Below are 17,632 nucleotides of genomic sequence, written 5' to 3'. Positions count from 1 at the left end.
AGGCCACACAAAGCAATTACACTAAAAAGTGTAAGGCCCCTCCCCTTCTGGCTATACACCCCCAGTGGGATCACTGGCTCACCAGTTTTAGTGCAAAAGCAAGAAGGAGGAAAGCCAATAACTGGTTTAAACAAATTCACTCCGAGTAACATCGGAGAACTGAAAACCGTTCAACATGAACAACATGTGTACCCGCAAACAAACCAAAAATCCCGAAGGACAACAGGGCGGGTGCTGGGTCTCCCAATAAGAGCTAGAAGAAAAGGAATTTACGGTAAGTAACAAAATTCCCTTCTTCTTCGGCGCTCTATTGGGAGACCCAGACGATTGGGACGTCCAAAAGCTGTCCCTGGGTGGGTAAAGAAATACCTCATGTTAGAGCTGCAAGACAGCCCTCCCCTACGGGGAGGCAACTGCCGCCTGCAGGACTCTTCTACCTAGGCTGGCGTCCGCCGAAGCATAGGTATGCACCTGATAATGTTTGGTGAAAGTGTGCAGACTCGACCAGGTAGCTGCCTGGCACACCTGTTGAGCCGTAGCCTGGTGTCGCAATGCCCAGGACGCACCCACGGCTCTGGTAGAATGGGCCTTCAGCCCTGACGGAACCTGAAGCCCCGCAGAACGGTAGGCTTCAAGAATTGGTTCTTTGATCCATCGAGCCAGGGTGGCCTTAGAAGCCTGCGACCCTTTGCGCTTACCAGCGACAAGGACAAAGAGTGCATCCGAACGGCGCAGGGGCGCTGTGCGGGAAATGTAGATTCTGAGTGCTCTCACCAGATCTAACAAATGTAAATCCTTCTCATACCGATGAACTGCATGAGGACAAAACGAAGGCAAAAAAATATCCTGATTAAGATGAAAAGAGGATACCACCTTCGGGAGAAACTCCTGAATGGGGCGCAGCACTACCTTGTCCTGGTGGAAGACCAGGAAGGGAGCCTTGGAAGACAACGCTGCTAGCTCAGACACTCTCCGAAGAGATGTGATCGCTACCAGAAAAGCCACTTTCTGTGAAAGTCTAGAAAGTGAAACCTCCTTCAGAGGCTCGAAGGGCGGCTTCTGGAGGGCAACTAGTACCCTGTTCAGATCCCATGGATCTAACGGCCGCTTGTACGGGGGAACGATATGGCAAACCCCCTGTAGGAACGTGCGCACCTTAGAAAGTCGTGCTAGACGCTTCTGAAAAAAGACGGATAGCGCCGAGACCTGTCCTTTAAGGGAGCCGAGCGACAAACCTTTTTCTAACCCAGATTGCAGGAAAGAAAGAAGGGTAGGTAATGCAAATGGCCAGGGAGACACTCCCTGAGCAGAGCACCAGGATAAGAATATCCTCCACGTTCTGTGGTAGATCTTAGCAGACGTGGGCTTTCTAGCCTGTCTCATGGTGGCAACGACCCCTTGGGATAAGCCTGAAGACGCTAGGATCCAGGACTCAATGGCCACGCAGTCAGGTTGAGGGCCGCAGAATTCCGATGGAAAAACGGCCCTTGGGACAGTAAGTCTGGTCGGTCTGGTAGTGCCCACGGTTGGCCGACCGTGAGATGCCACAGATCCGGATACCACGCCCTCCTCGGCCAGTCTGGAGCGACGAGTATGACGCGGCTGCAGTCGGATCTGATCTTGCGTAGCACTCTGGGCAAGAGTGCCAGAGGTGGAAACACATAAGGGAGCCGAAACTGCGACCAATCTTGCACTAGGGCGTCTGCTGCTAGAGCTCTTTGATCGCGAGACCGTGCCATGAATGTTGGGACCTTGTTGTTGTGCCGGGACGCCATTAGGTCGACGTCCGGCCTTCCCCACCGGCGACAGATTTCCTGAAACACGTCCGGGTGAAGGGACCATTCCCCTGCGTCCATGCCCTGGCGACTGAGGAAGTCTGCTTCCCAGTTTTCTACGCCGGGGATGTGAACTGCGGATATGGTGGAGGCCGTGGCTTCCACCCACATCATAATGCGCCGGACCTCCTGGAAGGCTTGCCGACTGCGAGTCCCTCCTTGGTGATTGATGTATGCCACCGCTGTGGAGTTGTCCGATTGAATTCGGATCTGCTTCCCTTCCAGCCACTGCTGGAAGGCTAGTAGGGCAAGAAACACTGCTCTGATTTCCAGAACATTGATCTGAAGGGTGGACTCCTGCTGAGTCCACGTACCCTGAGCCCTGTGGTGGAGAAACACTGCTCCCCACCCTGACAGACTCGCGTCTGTCGTGACCACCGCCCAGGACGGTGGTAGGAAGGATCTTCCCTGTGATAATGAGGTGGACAGGAGCCACCACTGCAGAGAGTCCTTGGCCGTCTGGGAAAGGGAGACTTTCCTGTCCAGGGATGTCGACTTCCCGTCCCATTGGCGGAGAATGTCCCATTGAAGTGGACGCAGATGAAACTGCGCAAACGGAACCGCCTCTATTGCCGCCACCATCTTCCCGAGGAAGTGCATGAGGCGTCTTAAGGAGTGCGACTGACTTTGAAGGAGAGCCTGCACCCCAGTCTGTAGTGACTGCTGCTTGTCCAGCGGAAGCTTCACTATCGCTGAGAGAGTATGAAACTCCATGCCAAGATACGTTAGTGATTGGGTCGGTGACAGATTTGACTTTGGGAAGTTGATGATCCACCCGAACGCCTGGAGAGTCTCCAGTGCAAAATTCAGGCTGAGTTGGCATGCCTCCTGAGAGGGTGCCTTGACCAGTAGATCGTCCAAGTAAGGGATCACAGAGTGTCCGTGAGAGTGCAAGACTGCTACCACTGCTGCCATGATCTTGGTGAACACCCGGGGGGCCGTCGCCAGACCAAATGGCAGAGCCACGAACTGAAGATGTTCGTCTCCTATCACGAAGCGTAGAAAGCGTTGGTGCCCTGTAGCAATCGGCACGTGGAGATAAGCATCTTTGATGTCTATTGATGCTAGGAAATCTCCTTGGGACATTGAGGCAATGACTGAGCGGAGGGATTCCATCCGGAACCGCCTGGCGTTCACATGCTTGTTGAGCAGTTTTAGGTCCAGAACAGGACGGAAGGAGCCGTCCTTTTTTGGAACCACAAAGAGATTGGAGTAAAATCCTCGCCCCCGTTCCAGAGGGGGGACAGGGATCACGACTCCTTCTGCTCTTAGAGAGTCCACCGCCTGCAGCAGGGCATCTGCTCGGTTGGGGTGTGGGGAGGTTCTGAAGAACCGAAGTGGAGGCCGAGAACTGAACTCGATTCTGTACCCGCGAGACAAAATGTCTGTTACCCACCGGTCTTTGACCTGTGACAGCCAAATGTCGCAAAAGCGGGAGAGCCTGCCACCGACCGAGGATGCGGAGGGCGGAGGCCGAAAGTCATGAGGTAGCCGCCTTGGAAGCGGTTCCTCCATTTGCTTTCCTGGGGCGTGAGTGAGCCCGCCAGGAATCTGAGCTCCCTTGTCCTTTCTGAGTCCCTTTGGACGAGGAGAATTGGGGCTTGCCCGAGCCTCGAAAGGACCGAAACCTCGACTGCCACTTTTTCTGTTGAGGTTTACTTGCTCTGGGCTGTGGCAAGGAAGAGTCCTTGCCCTTGGACTGTTTTATGATTTCAGCCAATGGCTCACCAAACAGTCTGTCTCTAGATAATGGCAAGCTGGTTAAACATTTTTTGGAACCAGCATCTGCTTTCCAGTCCTTTAACCATAAGGCTCTGCGCAAAACCACAGAATTGGCGGCCGCCATAGAGGTACGGCTCGTAGATTCTAGGACAGCATTGATAGCATAGGTCGCAAACGCAGACATTTGCGAAGTTAGGGACGCCACCTGTGGCACTGCTGGATGTATGATAGCATCCACCTGTGCTAAACCAGCTGAAATAGCTTGGAGAGCCCACACGGCCGCGAATGCTGGAGCAAACGACGCGCCGATAGCTTCATAGACAGATTTCAACCAAAGGTCCATCTGTCTGTCGTTGGCATCTTTAAGTGAAGCGCCATCCTCTACTGCGACTATGGATCTAGCCGCAAGCTTGGAAATTGGGGGATCCACCTTTGGGCACTGGGTCCAGCGTTTGGCTACTTCAGAGGGAAAAGGATAACGGGTATCCTTAGAACGTTTAGAGAAACGCTTGTCTGGATGAGCGTCGTGCTTCTGGATTGATTCTCTGAAGTCAGAGTGGTCCAAAAAAGCACTTAATTTACGCTTGGGATACAGGAAATGGAACTTCTCCTGCTGTGCAGCTGCCTCCTCTGCAGAAGGGGCTGGGGGAGAAATATCCAACAGTCTATTAATGGCCGATATAAGGTCATTAACCATGGCGTCACCATCAGGGGCATCCAGATTGAGAGGGGCCTCAGGATTAGAATCCTGATCACCGTCCTCAGTCTCATCACAGAGAGACTCTTCTCGCTGAGACCCTGAGCAGTGTGATGACGTGGAGGGTCTTTCCCAGCGAGCTCGCTTAGGCTGCCTGGGACTGTCATCTGAGTCAGAGACTTCAGCTTGTGATGCCTGAGACCCCCTTGAAGTACGGATTAGTTCCAACTGAGGGGGACCAGAGAGCATAGCCACAGCAGTGTCCATGGTCTGAGGAACTGGCCTGGCCTGCAAGGTCTCCAGGATTTTTGTCATGGCCTCAGACATCTTATCAGCAAACACTGCAAAGTCTGTCCCCGTCACCGGGGCAGGGTTCACAGGCGTCGCTGCCTGGGCTACCACCACAATAGGCTCTGGCTGACGAAGTGCCACTGGGACTGAACATTGCACACAATGTGAATCATTGGAGCCTGCCGGTAGATCAGCCCCACATGCAGTACAAACAGTGCACACAGCCCGTGCCTTGGCAGCCTTGCGTTTTGCGGATGACATGTTGCTGCCTCCTCAGAGCAGTACAGGGTGTCCAGCCAAGAAGCGACCTACAGTGCAACTATATATAAATATATATATATATATATATATATATATATATATATATATATATATATATATATATATATATATATATATATATATATATATATATATATATATATATATATATATATATGGTACCCAAACAAAAGTACACTATATATCACTGAGGCACTAGAGGGGCCAGCACTACTGTGCAGCTTACCGCCCGCTTAGGAGCGGTGTGTGATCGCCAGAAATCCCTCTAGTCTGGGTCTCCCAGAGCCTGCTGCCTCTCCCCAGCCAGATCGCATGTAATGGCTGCCGGCGTCCTTGTGGAGAGGGGGGGCGGGCCCTGGGCGTACACCGACGAAGAGCGGGAAGTCTGCTTCCCCTTGTGCCTAGTGAGAGGGCTGGAGCATGTAAATAAAGCTCCAGCCCTCGGCGCTGCCTATTGAGCAGCGTCTCTCCCCTACCCTGATTGACAGGGTGGGGGCGGGAACGAAGCGGCGCTAGGCCGCAGAAGCCGGGGGCTAAAGTTAGAAGCGCCGCCGCCGTAAAAGCGCGGTCGGCGCAAAGCCCCCGGCGCACCATAAGTCGCAGCTGCGCCGCCGCTCCAGGAGCGGTCGGCGCAGTAGTTCCCAATACACAACGTCACTCAGCAAGCTGCAGTGACCTAACCCCCAGCGTACATCGCCACTGTCCCCGGCGCACTACAACGCTCAGCAGGCCCTGAGAGTGTCCGTGCCTGCCGGGGACACAGAGTACCTGAAAGTTGCAGGGCCTTGTCCCTGAACGGCACTCCCGCTCCCAATCCAGCAGGTTCTATGGGTCTGTGGATGGAGCCCGGCCCCAGGGCTTGGGGGCCGGCAAGATCCCACTTCCACAGAGCCCTACGGGGATGTGGAAGGAAAACAGCATGTGGGCTCCAGCCTCCGTACCAGCAATAGGTACCTCAACCTTACAAGCACCAACCGCGGGTGAGAAGGGAGCATGCTGGGGGCCCTATATGGGCCCTCTTTTCTTCCATCCGATAGACCCAGCAGCTACTGCTGACTACAAACAGTGGAGCTATGCGTGGATGTCTGACCTCCTTCGCACAAAGCAGAAAACTGGTGAGCCAGTGATCCCACTGGGGGTGTATAGCCAGAAGGGGAGGGGCCTTACACTTTTTAGTGTAATTGCTTTGTGTGGCCTCCGGAGGCAGTGCTATACACCCAATCGTCTGGGTCTCCCAATAGAGCGCCGAAGAAAACAGTTTTGCTGATTAAAGAAGCTATAAAACTGCCCTTCCTTTGAGCTAGTTGAGAATCTGGAGCACTACATTTGTTGGTTCCATTAAGCTCTCAAAATGACCAGAAAAAAAGAGCTTTCATGTGAAACTCGACAGTCTATTCTTGTTCTTAGAAATGAAGGATATTCCATGTGAGAAATTTCCAAGAAAATGAAGATTTCCTACAATGGTGTTGTGAGGAAAATACTGGGATATAAAGAGGAATTATGATTTCCAGTCATAATCGCTCTCATCACTCCATGGTAGCGCCCCCTCCCTTCTTGTTCTCAGATGTCCAACATCTGGGAAGGTGTCACATCCCAGCAACACATCCAATGGCCATCTCCTTTGATATGGAGATTAGATGAGCTGGGAACAGTGGACACAGGATGCCCCCCTGCCGTGACCCTGTAAAAAGAGTTTGTATCTCATTATAAGGCTATGGAAGCCACCAGACAGAACGGCTCCGGTAAAATATGGTTAATATCTCGTGAACCATATTTCCCATAAATATGGCAAGCATAAAAATGACGTCCCCGCATGCGGACGGTGCTGGCCCATATTTTATATGGAAGTAGGACCATGGGAAATACCCCAAACATGATATCGGCCGGTGGGGAACTAGCAGACAAGTCATGAGTCCTCTCGTTTTGCAGCTAAATTCATAACTGTCACAATGAGAGCATTGACGTCCTCCTACGACGTTCCCAGGCAAAGTTATGGCCAATATCCCCTTTCTGGATAATATCTGACTCAAAGCGGGGGGAGTGGCAGTGCTTCCCTCTGAGGTCACGAAGGTAGGAGGGGACGGGGATTCCACAAGATTGATAAACTCAGTTCGGACATTTTAGCTGGTTCTTTCGCCGGGGGGGTCACGTGTAGGAAACATCTGTGGGAAAGATCATAGAAACCTGGTCTACAGCACCCCCCTGTGGCCAGACACAAAAGGTAACTGATTGAATTGTATACCTGTTTGTAATCCATATCTTGCTTGTAACTGTACTCTGACCTATGTATATTCTGTAGATTCCCTATTGTATATATTGTAATTTCTAGTGTGGCTTAGGCCGATTAAATTATATAATTAATCTTGGGCTGTTCTGTTATCTCGATCTTGAATCCCACGTCTGTGTGTTCGGCTAATAGTTACCGTGAAGCGGTTGGTGGCAGCGAGTTTGTGCCAAGGATCATTGTGGGGCAGCCAGTGAGATTCGGGGAGATTTTATATATTCCGCCCGCGGAGGTCGGGGGAATATATACCCTACTCTCACCAGGGACCCTTCAATAATCGGCATAAGTAGAATAGCGGCCTACTTGCTTATTGTCAGGCAATTCCACAATTGGCCTGACTTTAAGAAGGGCGCTAGAGAGTGCGTCACGAGCTCGGTCTGTCGGTCGGGAGGTATAAAAGGAGGAGTGTGACTCCCGCTTGTTACCCCTCGATCGTGACATTGGTGGCCAGGACGGGGAATTTCTGAGTGACCCCCTCCCGGCTGTTCGTGACATATTGGTGGCAAGCGGTGGGATCGAGATAATAGTGTGTGTGAGTGTGAGACGCATACTCCCAGACACCAAAGACTGCCAGCAGCAGCTGTGGCTGCTAGGGTCTTCAGACCAGACCAACACTAGAGTGTCAGAGTGCAGATACTGTAGGGTGTGTGGGCGCATCAGGTGGCAGTTCTGTGTCAGTGACCAAAGTCTGCAACAATGGCCGAGGGTACCAGAAGCTACAAAGCTAAAGAAATGGCTGATGCTCTGGCCAGAGGCGCAGAGGTGGAGGACAGTGCTGTGGACAGCAATGAGGAGGTTGTCCACGAGCCCTCCAGGTGCCCGACGCCAGAGAGCAGCTCTGCAGAGGACATCGCACAACCTGGCACTTCCGGACAAGATGAGGAGCAGCTCACCCATGGGTCCTCAACGAGCCAGATGCCAGTCCTCTGCTCTGAAAGGAACAGTGAATCGCCTGGCTCTGCAGCGTGCCACAGATCATCACGTGCCATTCCACTGAGCCTGGCAGGCTCGGATGGCCTTCTACAAATGGCTATGGCCCTACTCCAGGCTGGAGACCGGGAGGGCTACAAGGAACTCATGGCAGAGCGCAAAGCAGCGTGTGAGGCTGAGGCTGCGGAGCGGCAAGCAGCCCGTGAAGAGCGACAGCAACAGGCAGAGCGTGACCACCAGTTGCAGCTAGCTCAGCTCCGGCCCTCATCAGCCACCCGTGACCTTCGAGACACCAAACTTCCAAAAGGTCCGTATTGAGCACTTCCCAGTGCTGGAGAAGGATGGAGACTTGGACCCTTTCCTGACTGCCTTTGAACAGACTTGCCGGCAGCACCATCTGAACAAGGACCAGTGGGCCAAATACCTGACCCCCCCCCCCCCGTTTAAGGGGTAAGGCCCTGCATATCCTTGGGGACTTGCCTGCTGAGGCAGATCAGGGCTATGACACCATCAAGCGGGCCCTGATCCAACAGTACAACCTCACTCCGGAGTCCTACCGCAAGAAGTTCCGGACCCTGCAGAAGGGACCAAAGGACTCCTGGGCTGACCACCGGCGGGCACTTGCCCGAACTGCCGACCACTGGACCCAAGGCCTGCAGCTTACCACCGGACTGGAGATCCTGGACTTGTTCATCACGGAGCAACTCTTGTGGAACTGCCCGGAGGATCTCCGCCAGTTCATCCGAGACCAGAAGCCAAAGGGGTCCACGGCTACAGCTGCACTGGCCGATGACTACACCAACAATCGGGCCCCTGAGGCCAGGAGAGCGGCCACCAGCAGCACCTGGAGAGGGGGTAAGATGAATTCTGCGACTGCCCCACCTGCCCCTAGACCGCAGGGGGTGTCCCCCTCAACTCCCCTCTCCAGGCCCGTGGCAGAACCAAGACTGCCACCAGTGCAACCAACCTGGACACTTCAAGGCCATGTGCCCTCAGCGTCCCAAGGTCCCGGCCCAGTCCCCGTCCCAAGGGCCGCCCTAGGTGTATTGTGTGGGTGGGGGTAGGTCCCTGGACAGCTTCCAACCTGTCACCGTCGGCCGGTCTACGACCATACGACTGCGAGACAGCGCCTCGGAGGTGACTCTGGTGCGGCCTGAGATCGTGTCCCCCAAGACTTGGTACCTGGAAAAACCCTCGCTGTCTCCGGAATTGGAGGCACTGACCCAACGCTGTCCGTCGCCAAGCTTTATTTGGACTGGGGCGCAGGACGAGGGGTGAGAGAGGTGGGGGTAACTGATCGGATCCCCACAAACGTGCTACTTGGGACAGATTTGGGGCAGATAACCTCCCAGTTTGGGCCCCCCCCCCCCCCCCAAGGGCTGAACCTTCAGCCAGTACTGACATGCCTCCTGACAATGTTAATGTGTTATCTATGAATGATGTAAGGGAGGAGGGAGTGAACTCTGATTTTTCTGCTTGCATAGACACACACACAGCGGCAGCTGTGACAGGGGAGGGGGACAGAGAAAGGTGTGACAATGCCTCTACAAGTAATCAGCCAGTGAGCTGGGATCTGTTGCCCTCTGCAGGGATAAGCAGAGAGGAGGGTGCTGCAGGGGGAGAACCAGTGTGTGGGGTGGGGGCTACCACAGCAAATGTGGGGTCCCCAGAGATTTCACAGCGGGGTTCTGTTGCTGCAGGGGGGGAACAGGCAGGTGAGATTGGGGCCGGTCCAGGAGCGGAAGTGCTCCCAGGTAAGATTTCGGTGCATGGTTCCCCCACAAACGGGGTGTCAGGAAGCCAGGTAGGTCTGCCTGAACCGGCGACTTGGTCAGGAACGGAGGAGGAGCAGGCACGACCCACGGTCGCAGCGGCTGTGGCCGCTGTCACCCGCAGTGGGAGTGCTGGAAGCCAAGGGGCCTCCCGGAGGTCCGACAGCTCTTCTCCTTCTGACCAAGTGGCAGCCGAGTCAGGCGGAGGCCAGGACACAGGTCCCGGGGTACTGACCGAAGATGTGACAGTCTCGTCGATTCTGGCCACATCTAGTCAGGGATTTCAGGCAGCGTTAGAAGCTGACGACAGCCTGAAAGCTCTAAAGGAGCAGGCGACACAGCCTCCCTCGGACTCTGACCCGGAGCGAGTGGTCTGGGACCAAGGACGGCTGTACCGGGTCACGGTCCAGCAGGGTTCACCACAGGCGTGGCCCAGGGACTGACAGTTCGTGGTACCCTATCCGTTCCGGACGGAGTTGTTGCGGATAGCACATGAGATTCCAATGGCCGGACACCTAGGGATCGCTAAGACCAAGGCCAGGTTAAACCAGCATTTCTACTGGCCAAAAATGGGGGCCAATGTGGCTGCCTACTGCAGTTCGTGTGAAATCTGTCAGAGTGGGGAAGGCGGGGCCACACCCCAAAGCCCCACTGGTATCTCTGCCCATCATCGATGAGCCTTTCAGGAGGGTGGCTGTGGATCTGGTCGGCCCGCTGGCCATCCCCAGCAGCTCCGGGAAACGCTTCATACTGACAGTAGTGGACTATGCCACCCGGTACCCTGAAGCAGTGGCCTTGTCGTCCATTCGGGCTGACAAGGTGGCCACCGCATTGCTGGAGATTTTCGCCCAAGTGGTTTTCCCCAGGAAATGCTCACTGACCGGGGGACCCAATTCATGTCACAGCTGATGGAGGCCCTCTGTAAGCAAGTCCAGGTGCAACATCTGGTGGCCAGCCCGTACCATCCACAGACTAATGGCCTGTGCGAGCGGTTCAATGGCACCTTAAAGCAGATGCTTAAGATGTTGGTCGACTCCCATGGGCGTGACTGGGAGCGGTATCTCCCACACCTGTTATTTGCTTACCGGGAGGTTCCACAGGCCTCAACGGGATTCTCCCCTTTTGAGCTCCTGTACGGGCGATGTGTGCGGGGCCCCCTGGCTCTGGTGAAAGAGGCTTGGGAAGGGGATTTGGCCACCCCTGGAGTGTCGGTTATCGAGTATGTCATGCGCTTCCGGGACAAAATGCAGGCCTTGACGCAGCTAGTACACGACGATATGGCTCAAGCCCAGGCCGATCAGAAGCGTTGGTACGACCAGAACGCTTGTGAGAGAGGATCTACCAAGTGGGTCCAAAGGTGTGGGTACTGGTCCCCATACCACAGGACAAGCTTCAGGCAGTCTGGGAAGGCCCATACCTCGTGTACCAGCAGCTCAACCCTGTAACGTACCTGGTCCCCCTAGACCCTGCCCGTGGAAGGCGGAAGCCCTTCCATGTGAACATCATGGGCGGGAGGCATGTGCGCTCCCTGTGTGCAACCTGCCCCAGGAGGGAGAGGCGGAAACCCTCTTGGATATGCTAGCCCAGGTTAGGGCAGGTGGATCCACTGAGGATGTGGAGGTTGGCCACCAGCTCTTGGAGGACCAACGGTCCCAGCTGTGGGCCACCCTACACCCCTTCCGGGGGTTGTTTACCAACCAGCTCGGAAGGACTGACTTGGCTGTCCATCACGTGGACACTGGGGATCATCCCCCGATCCGGCGTTCAGCATATCGGGTCTCCCTGGAGGTGCAGCAACACATGCGCCAGGAGACTGACGAGATGCTGAAGCTGGGGGTGATCCAGGCATCCAACAGCGCTTGGGCCTCGCCTGTAGTTCTCGTAGTCCTGTAGGTCGGGGGAATATATACCCTACTCTCACCGGGGACCCTTCAATAATCGGCATAAGTAGAATAGCGGCCTCCTTGCTTATTGTCAGGCAATTCCATAATTGGCCTGACTATAAGAGGGGCGCTAGAGAGCGCGTCACGAGCTCGGTCTGTCGGTCGGGAGGTATAAAGGAGGGGTGTGCCTCCCGCTTGTTACCCCCCGATCGTGACATTGGTGGCCAGCACGGGGGATTTCTGAGTGACTCCCTCCTGGCTGTTCGTGACAGGTGTATACTACTCCCTTCAGAAGAGAGCACAAACCGGCTTTAACCAGAGTAGAAAGAGAAGTGGGAGGCCCCGCTGCACAACTGAGCAAGAAGACAAGAACATTAGAGCCTCTAGTATGAGAAATCGACGCCTCCCAGGTCCTCAACTGGCAGCTTCATTAAATAGTATCAGCAAAAAACCAGTGTCAACGTCTAAAGTAAAGAGGCGACTCCGGGATGCTGGCATTCAGGGAAGAAATGGCAAGAAAAAGCCATATCTGAGACTGGCTAATAAAAGGAAAAGATTAATATGGGCAAAAGAACACAGACATTGGACAGAGGAAGATTGGGAAAAAATGTTATGGACAGACAAATCGAAGTTTGAGGTGTTTGGATCACACAGAAGAACATTTGTGAGACGCAGAACTGAAAAGATGCTGGAAGAGTGCCTGACGCCATCTGTCAAGCATGGTGGAGGTAATGTGATGGTCTGGGGTTACTTTGGTGCTGGTAAAGTGGGAGATTTGTACAATGTAAAAGGGATTTTGAATAAGGAAGGCTATCACTCCATTTTGCAATGCCATGCCATACCCTGCGGACAGCGCTTGATTGGAGCCAATTTCATCCTACAACAGGACAATGACCCAAAGCACAACTCCAAATTATACATGAACTATTTAGGGAAGAAGCAGGCAGCGGGTATTCTATGTGTAATGGAGTGGCCAGCCCAGTCACCAGATCTGAACCCTATTGGGCTATTGTGGGAGCAACTTCACTGTATGGTGCGCAAAAAGTGCCCATCAAGCCAATCCAACTTGTGGGAGGGGGGGGGGGGGCGTGGGGTGAAATATCTCCAGATTACCTCCGCAAATTAACAGCTAGAATGCCAAAGGTCTGCAAAGCTGTAATTGCTGAAAAGGAACATTCTGGGACAAAAGCAAAGTCTGAAGGAGAAATTATTTCAAGTAAAAATCATTATTTCTAACCTAGTCAATGTCTGGACTATATTTACTATTCATTCTGCAACTCATGTGATAAATAAAAGTATGATTTCTCATTGAAAAGACAAAATTGTCTGGGTGACCCCAAACTGTTAAACTGTAGTATGTATGTATATATATACACACACACACACACACACACACACACATACATACATACATACATACATACATACATACATACATACATACATGTCGGAATCTTGTTCGTCTGGACCCCACAAAACGATTCCCCTATTGAGATAGCCAAAATTTGAGCTCGATCAAACGACGTTAACCCGTGCCGCTCGTTGCTCAAAAGTTGAAAAAAAAATCCAAACTTTTGGCCAAAAAGCTGACATATGGAGCCATAACTCCAGAACGGTAAATAATAAAAACATGCTTAATATCTCAAAAGAAAGCTAATGTTGTTCTTCAAAATTTATATGTTACACACAGGGTGTATGTAATTTCTATTTTAGGGATGGTAATTTTACTTCAGCGTACAACCGACCTTTTATTCAGTTTGGTTTCTAAAGTGCCTTTGAGCTGGTTAGATTGAACAATTATCCAGTGAAGATATTTTAACGTTTTTTTTTTAATTTTCCAAGTGTGTGTGTTATTGTTTTTATAGCTATTATAGTATTATTTTAAAAGATATTTGAAAATATTTTATTGACATTAACCCCTTCAGCCCCAAGCCTATTTTCACCTTAAAGACCAGGACATTTTTTTCAATTTTGACCAGTGTCACTTTGAGGTTATAACGGATCCCGGTGATTCTGAGATTGTTTTCTCGTGTCATATTGGGCTTCATGTTAGTGGTAAATTTAGGCCGATATTTTTTGCGTTTCTTTGTGAAAAAAACGGAAATTGAGAAAATTTGGAAACTTTTGTAATTTTCAAACTTTTAATTTTTATGCTCTAAAACCAACGAGACATATGACACAAAATAATTAATAAATAACATTTCCCACATGTCTACTTTACATCAGAACAATTTGGGGGGAAAAAAAAAAAATTTAAGGAAGTTATAGGGGTTCAAAGTTTAGGAGCAATTTCTCATTTTTACAACAAAATTTACAAAGCCACATTTTTTTTAGGGACCACATCACATTTGAAGTGATTTTGAGAGGTCTACATGACACAAAACACCCAAAAGTGACACCATTCTAAAAACGGCACCCCTCAGGCTACTCAAAACCACATTCAAGAAGGTTATTAACCCTTCAGGCGCTTCACAGGAACTAAAGCAATGTGGAAGGAAAAAAAATGAACATTTTACTTTTTGCAACAAAAATGTTAATTTAGCCTCAAATATTGCATATGCACAAGGGTAGCAGGATTAAATGAACCCCCAAAATCTGTTGGGCAATTTCTTCTGAGCACGCAGATACCTCATATGTGGCGAAAAAAACACTGTTTGGGCGCACGGCAGGACTCGGAAGGGAAGGAGCGCCATTTGACTTTTTGAACAGAAAATTAGCTAGAATCGTTAGCCGCACCATGTTGCGTTTGGAGAGCCCCTGAGGTGCCGAAACAGTGGAGCTCCCCCACATGTGACCCCATTTTGGAAACTAGACACCTCATGGAATTTATCTAGATGTTTATTGAGCACTTTGAACCTCTGGGGGCTTCACAAAAGTTAATAGAGTTGAGCCGTGCAAATAAAAAAATGTTTTTTTACCACAAAATTGTTACTTCAACCAGGTAGCTTTTTTCACAAGGGTATCAGGAAAAATTGCACCATAAAATGTATTGTGCAATTTCTCCTGAGTACACAGACATCTCATATGTGGTGGAAATCAAATGTTTGGGCGCACAGCAGGGCTCAGAATGCAAGGAGCGTCATTTGACGTTTCAAACGCAAAATTGTCTGGGATAATTAGCAAAAAAGGGGGGGGGGGGGGGACTAGGTGGGATGGAAAAAAGAAGTCCTGTCCAAAGTCGAGTACGACTGCAGGACGATTGCTGATCAGGTACCTAATTGTTCAAGTTTTGTTTTGTTTTTTTTTATTTGGGGTGCACAAAAAAAAAAGCAAAAACTAGAGCAACAATTACGTACCTGATCAGCCAATCACAGAGCTGATCAGCACTTGGCGGCAGGCAGGTGGGGGAGGAGGGGGGGGGAGGGAGATGCGATTGGGGATAGTTAGAAAAGAGCCACGAACAATACTTACAGGATGGATCAGAACAGCGGCAGATTGGGGGGGGGGCAGATGGGGGGGCAGCAGCAGCATATAAAGGGAGCATCTGTGAATGTGAGACGGCGGCGTCTGGGATCGGGTGGGGGCGGATGGGAGAGGGCGCAGTGGAAGCAGGAGCGAGAGAGGATGGGTTGAAGGATGGATGGGGGGTGGGAGGTGAGATTGGGGATAGTTACCCTACAGGATGGATCTAGGCAGCAGGATCACAGGAGATGAAGGAGGCAGCAGATCGGGGAGGGTGAGAGGTGGGTGAGGGAGCGCAGCGCAGATCACGGGGTTGAGAGGTGAGGGAGCGCAGATCACGGGGGTGAGAGGTGGAGAGAGAGCAGACAGCAGATCACGGGGGTGACAGTTGAGGACACAGGGGTGACAGGTGAGGGAGCACACATCACGGGGGTGACAGGGGAGGGAGCACACATCACGGGGGTGACAGGTGAGGGAGCACACATCACGGGGGTGACAGGTGAGGGAGCACACATCACGGGGGTGACAGGTGAGGGAGCACACATCACGGGGGTGACAGGTGAGGGAGCACACATCACGGGGTGACAGGTGACAGGTGAGGAGCACACATCACGGCGGTGACAGGGGAGGAGGCGGGTAGCCGACCACGGGGTGAGAGGTGGGGGGGAGCATGCAGCACATCACGGAAGGGAGGGGGCGAGCAGCACATCACAGAGGGAAGGGGGCAAGCAGCACATCACAGAGGGGAGGGGGCAAGCAGCACATCACAGAGGGGAGGGGGCGAGCAGCACCTCACAGAGGGGAGGGGGCGAGCAGCACATCACAGAGGGGAGGGGGCGAGCAGCACATCACAGAGGGGAGGGGGCGAGCAGCACATCACAGAGGGGAGGGGGCGAGCCGCACATCACAGAGTGGAGGGGGCGGGCACCGATCACGAGGGGGAGGGGCCAGGGCAGCAGATCGGGGGGAGCGGTGGCACTGTGGCAGATGGAGGGTGGCGGATCGGGAGGCTTTTCGCCGGTTTCATACAGTGGAATGGCAGCGCAGCAACTTCTGGGTCCCATGCTCCGGTCACATAACAGCATGGGACCGGATCTTGTCGCCCTGCCATTGCACTGTGTACACTCACTGTGCTGGCGTGCTGCAGGGAAGTGAAGCTGATGGGGGCGGTCACCGGCAACAGGTCCACTGTGATTGGAGAGATCTGTCACAAGGCCGATCTCTCCAATCAGAGCTACTGGAGCTGGGGGAGGGTGATCCAGTGAGGTCACCCAGCTCCAGCCAATGGCCAGTGCTATAGCTTCACTGGTCAGGGCTGGATTTCAATGTTTCAGTCACTTTAAATGGCTGGAACATTACAGTGGCTGTGATTGGCTCATTAACGCCGCTCAACCAATCACAGCCTCCGTAGATCCGGGGAGAGGGACCACCCCGCCTGAGGTCAAGAACAGGTCCCCTCCTCCCCGAATCTGCGGTTTGTGTTAGCCGATTGCAGTCACCGGAGGCTCCGGTGCCGCGATTCCGCCATGACGGAAAGATCCGTCCTTGGTCGTTAAGGCCCAGGGCACCATGACGGATCTTTCCGTCCATGGTCGTGAAGGGGTTAAAGTTTGTAATATATTTTGTTTCTTTTTTCTAGTTAACTGTTATTTACCTATTGGACTCTGAAATGGCATTCACATCAGGTGTACAAAGCCGGAAAAAGGATAAAATACTTCTTGTGGGCTATCCCATTCACCAGATCACCGGTTGTAAACTAACCTCAAATCGTCAAGTCTTATGTGCTTTATTTTATAATTTACGTACTGTGAAATTAACTGTAAGAGAATCAGCAAAACTGACCATACGAGAAGTGTTCATTTTTTGGGGGAAAGCTCGATCCCGACTAAACATGAGCAAGATGCAATTACTAAGCTGGAAAAACTTCACGCCGAGTGGAGAAGTCTTCAAAAAGACCGGAAGAAAACATTGCAAATGGCCAAGAACAAATTTAAACAGTTTGTTGAAAAGTTGAATGATCTCTTTGATATTGCTCAACAAGATGCCTTGGCTCTGATGAAATCGGAAGAAGATAAGGCGTTTCTCGTGAAACAGAGGCAGAAGGGCCGCCCAGGTTCCATGGCTGGAGTGGATCTCAAGTTGTCTCGAGCTGAAGAAATCAAGGCGCAAAAGGAACTTGCAAAAATGAACCGACAAATCCAAGAAGAAACTTTTGATATTGGTGAGTTTATATTATTATTATTCTAAAAAGTAGATAAACAAATAAGAAAATAGTTTCATTATAATTGAAAGAAAATTTTACATGAGAGCATCATTTGGCATCTTTATGATTGAGTTTATATTCTTAAAATAATACCTATTGATAATTAGAAGTAGGTAATTTAGTAACTATGTATTATTACTATTCTGCTAAAACGACAAGTTTTTATAGTCTTTTTTTTTCTATTTCTTTTGTTGCTTCTTAGAGAGGGATGATGAAGACAAGCTCGAAGAAGGAAAAGAAGAAGATACTGAAGAGGACAGCATCTACCAGG

General features: G+C 51.7%; 1 protein-coding gene across 2 annotated transcripts in view; it reads right to left on the bottom strand.

Moving 5' to 3' along the window:
- Positions 1-17,632, bottom strand: part of FASTKD2 (FAST kinase domains 2) — an 81,430-nt gene that overhangs the window by 40,722 nt on the left and 23,076 nt on the right. The gene's annotated exons all lie outside the window — the stretch shown is intronic.

This window comes from Anomaloglossus baeobatrachus, chromosome 7 (assembly GCF_048569485.1).
Source record: "Anomaloglossus baeobatrachus isolate aAnoBae1 chromosome 7, aAnoBae1.hap1, whole genome shotgun sequence".
In the NCBI taxonomy this organism is placed as follows: domain Eukaryota; kingdom Metazoa; phylum Chordata; class Amphibia; order Anura; family Aromobatidae; genus Anomaloglossus; species Anomaloglossus baeobatrachus.
The sequence above is the reverse complement of the archived record's forward strand: the minus strand, read 5'-3'. Positions and strand labels throughout refer to the sequence as shown.